General features: G+C 38.1%; 1 pseudogene; it reads left to right on the top strand.

The window, feature by feature from the left end:
• The first annotated feature begins 214 nt into the window (after positions 1-214).
• On the top strand, positions 215-4,094 carry LOC120192427 (annotated as a pseudogene).
• The last annotated feature ends 547 nt before the right edge of the window (positions 4,095-4,641 follow it).

The following is a 4,641-nucleotide window of genomic DNA, read 5'->3' as shown; positions in this document are numbered from 1 at the left end:
TAATATTACTTTGAATATTATGTAAAATTAAAAAAATATTATTTTATATAAAATTCGGTTCAACCGCGATTGAACCCGATTGAATCAGTGAATCAGTACTTTCACCGGTTCAATGTCCGATCCGATTTTAAAAACATTAAAAAAAATATTTAAGAAAATAATAATTATTCTTTATATATGTGCGTCAGGAGGCCGTATATTCCGAAAAAGAGAGAAAATTAAACACAGCTTCTCCTCCTATAATTATAAATTTCGTCTAAAATCTCCAGCTTCTCCCATTCCATTCTCCATTTCGTTATTTCAGTTTAGGTGCTCCTCTGTTTCTCTTTTGTTTTCTTTACGTTTTAGCTTTCAATTTTGATATGTTGTTCAGTTTCTGCCTTTAAATTCTCTTCACTCCCATGCTGCTGAGTTGCTGTTATTTTCTAACCTTCTGGTTCTGAGACAAAAACAAAGCGGTGTTCTACATGAACTAAGGGCCTTCTCAGCTTCAATTTCTCTAAAATAAAACAGTGACACATTCAAGTGATTTTTCTAAAGATTAATTGAAACAAAAAATTAACACTTTTTGTTTCAATTAATGGGTTGTTAACTAAATCATTGCAGCAAAACATAGTTGAACAGTAACCATAGTTTGATCAAGATTAAAGTATTTTTTTCCCTTGTGGTTGGTGGCTTAAGGTGGTAGGTTTGGGGGAAAAAGTGTGGGTTTTTACTTTTTAATGTTTATCCATCTCCATTTTTAGATTATCATATTAGATACTAGGTATCACTCATCCATTTCTCTGTTCTTAACTTACTCTGTTTTGGCTCTGTTTTTCCGTTTCCCAGTTGAAAAAAATGGCCGAGCTTGATATCACCCGAGCCCACAGCCTCCGTGAGCGTTTGAATGTGGCCCTTATTGCCCATAGTTTTTTCCCCTTTGCAAATGCTTAGATTTGTTGTTCTTATTATAGGATTGAGGGAAAGGGAGAAGGAATTCTTTAACACCATCAAATCATTCTCGAGTATGAAGCTATCCCTGAAGAGAATCGAAAGAAGCTCGCGGAGGGTGCATTTTTTGAAATATTGAAGGCTAGTCGGGTAAAATAAACCATTTCCCATAATTTTCTGGGTTAAAAGGTGTTTACTTTGGTCATTATTATGCTACAGGAAGCGATCGTGTTGCCTCCGTGGGTTGCACTTGCTGTTCGTCCAAGGCCAGGTGTTTGGGAGTATATTAGAGTGAATGTTCATGCCCTTGTTGTTGAAGAACTCTCTTTGCTGAGTATGTTCACTTCAAGGAAGAGCTTGTTGATGGAAGTTAACTTGAAAAACTTCTTAATTTTGTTGAATTCATTTGATCTGTTTATTTGGGTTATTTTTCAACAGTGTTCATTTGATTTGCTTGCAGTGCTAATGGCAACTTTGTTTTGGAATTGGATTTTGAGCCCTTCAATGCTTCTTTCCCTCACCCGACTCTTTCAAAGTTGATCGGTAATGGTGTCGAGTTCCTCTATCGTCATCTTTCGGCTAAATTGTTCCATGACAAGGAGAGTATGCATCCCTTGCTTGAATTCCTTAGAGTCCACTTCCATAAAGGCAAGGTATGTAACATACAAATATCAGTTGATTGTTTGCGTTAAGTATCACTCAAAGTAGTTGACATCTTCATAAACCAGACATAATTTGAAGAATTTCGTCCTGAAGGTTTTAGTTTGAGTTTTGCAGAACATGATGCTGAATGACAGAATTCAAAGCCTGAATTCTCTTCAATATGTATTGAGAAAGGCGGAGGAGTATCTCAATGCACTGCCTGCCGAGACACCATATGCCGAATTCGAACACAAGTTCCAGGAAATTGGTTTGGAGAGAGATTTGGTTGACACCGCCGAGCGTGTGCTTCAGATGATCCAACTCCTTGTGGATCTTCTTGAGGCACCCAATCCTTGCACGATTGAGAAGTTCCTAGGGAGAGTCCCTATGGTGTTCAATGTTGTGATCCTTACTCCCCACGGATACTTTGCTCAGGACAACGTTTTGGGGTACCCCAATACCGGTGGTCAGGTTAGCCTTCCAAGCCTTGTCTGTATAGAGAAAAAGCTTTGGATGGGCATAATTTGTGTAAACATAAATCCTTCTACCTTTTGTTATAGGTTGTGTACATCTTGGATCAAGTCCGAGCTTTGGAGAACGAGATGCTCCTCCGTATCAAGCAGCAAGGAGTCAACATTACCCCTCGGATCCTAATTGTAAGACTTGTTGATCACTCGTTCTTTTATGAATTTTTGTTTTGGGTTTCTTTCCAATATATGATTGTGACTGTTGTTGATCAGATTACCAGACTTATCCCTGATGCCGTGGGAACAATTTGCTGTCAACGAGTTGAGAAAGTATACGGAACAGAGTACTCCGACATCGTCCGATTACCCTTCAGAACGGAGAAGGGAATTGTACGTAGATGGATCTCAAGATTTGAAGTCTGGCCTTACTTGGAAACTTACACTGAGGTGAACCATTGATTTTATGGTATCCCGTTTCTTAGACGTTATGTTAGTTGAACTTACAAGTAAATCTCTTGCTTCTAGGATGTCGCTCATGAAATTTCGAAAGAGTTGCAAGGCAAGCCTGACCTCATCATTGGAAACTACAGCGACGGCAATATCGTTTCAGTCATTGTTGGCTCATAAGTTTGGGGTCACACAGGTTTGTTAAGAGACTGGTTCACTTTGTTTTTCGTTGGTCATAGTTCATTATAGTGACATTCTTTTTCATCCTTTTTTTGTGTACCTTTGCCCATGCTTTGGAGAAGACGAAATATCCGGATTTCGATATTTACTGGATGAAGCTTGAGGATAAATACCATTTCTCGTGCTAATTCACAGCTGATCTTATTGCAACGAACCATACAGATTTCATCATCACTAGTACTTTCCAAGAAATTGCAGGATGGTATATGTGTGTGTCTATTCTTGATATGTTTTCTATAGGTCTTTAACACATAAAATTTTTATGATTTCAGTAAGGACACTGTTGTTCAATATGAGAGTCACACTGCTTTCACTCTTCCTGGTCTATACCGTGTCGTACCGGTATCGATGTGCTCGATCCCAAATTCAACATTGTGTCATCCGGCGTCGACATGAGCATATATTACCCTTACACCGAGGAGAAGAAGAGGTTGAAGCATTTCCATCCCAAGATCGAAAAGCTCCTGGTACAGCAAGAACGTGAAGCTGCGTGAGTTAGTTAACCTAGTGATCGTAAGTGGTGATAGGAGAAAGGAATCAAAGGATTTGGAAGAGAAAGACGAAATGAAGAAGATGTTTGAGCTGATAGAAGCATACAAATTGAATGGCCAATTCAGATGGATTTCGTCCCAAATGAACAGAGTTCGAAATGGTGAGCTTTACCGGTACATTTGTGACACAAAGGGTGCCTTTGTACAACCTGCATTGTACGAAGCCTTCGGATTAATGGTTGTCGAAGCAATGACTTGTGGTTTGCCAACGTTTGCTACTTGCGATCGTTGTCCACAGTAAATCGGGGGTTCAACATCGATCCTTATCACGGTGATCAAGCTGCTGAGATCCTTGTTGACTTCTTCGACAAAAGTAGAAAAGACCCTTCTTACTGGGATAAGATCTCCCAGGGTGGCTTGACTCGTATCCAGGAGAAGTAAGGTCGCAACAACTTGATTAACTCGAGTACAAACCCAAAATAATTCGAGAAATCTAATACTCTATCTAGCTTGAATGTATATTTTGTAGTAAATGATGCTTAATTGTTTGCATTGTTGGAATCAGATACACATGGAATTTTACTCGGAGAGGCTATTTATGAGTGTTTAAAATCGTTAATCTTTGCTCGTTATTTCTTCGATTTTGTCGAATTATTGCTGCTGAATTGGTCGTGTTATACTTGTTTTTGTACAGGTCTTTGCTTTCCAGAATTTGTGACAAAACGGGGGAATTTTGTATTTTTTTTATTATTTGGTCACGGCTGGAGACATAGGCACGACGCGGTCTAACGTGACAATTTTTAGAAGGTCCAGTCAGCGACGGTTTCTAGAAGACCTCGTCCGCACGTCTTCTGGAAGATTGACGAGCAGAGTTGTATTAGGATATTAGTTTAAGTTTGAATTTAAATTTAAAAACTATTATTTTTTGTATTATTTTATTATTTTCTTTGTTTATCCTTTAGTCATTGAGAGACTATAAATATCTACTTGGGGTAAGCCTAAAATCATCATTCGGAATACATTCTTCTTTTCTCTCTAGTTTTTATAAAAGTTCTCTTTTTCCTTTTCAAGTTATTTTTATTTTTCTTTATTTTCAAGTTTTATTTTTATGCTAAGTATGACTTTTGTCATGCTTAGCTAAACTTTTCATAAGCCGAGAGTTGTCGCGATGATTCAATTCCAACGAGAGAATTGAAACGGTCCCTTAATATCTTCGGAATATCTCTCTCAATCTCTGCGTTTATTTTTCAAAAATCAAAACAGTTTTCAAAATCAAAGATTGACTTTGGTCAAGAGGTTGTTGCGATTAAACGTGTGGGAGGAAGATTCGGCTTATAGAAAGCAATTCGACTTCCTGGGAACACACTTGGCGAGATAGTTTCACCAAGAGGGAATTGAGATCGGAATTGACGGTTATAAAA

The sequence above is a fragment of the Hibiscus syriacus genome, unplaced genomic scaffold (assembly GCF_006381635.1).
Source record: "Hibiscus syriacus cultivar Baekdansim isolate YM2019G1 unplaced genomic scaffold, ASM638163v2 tig00116975_pilon, whole genome shotgun sequence".
In the NCBI taxonomy this organism is placed as follows: domain Eukaryota; kingdom Viridiplantae; phylum Streptophyta; class Magnoliopsida; order Malvales; family Malvaceae; genus Hibiscus; species Hibiscus syriacus.
The sequence above is the reverse complement of the archived record's forward strand: the minus strand, read 5'-3'. Positions and strand labels throughout refer to the sequence as shown.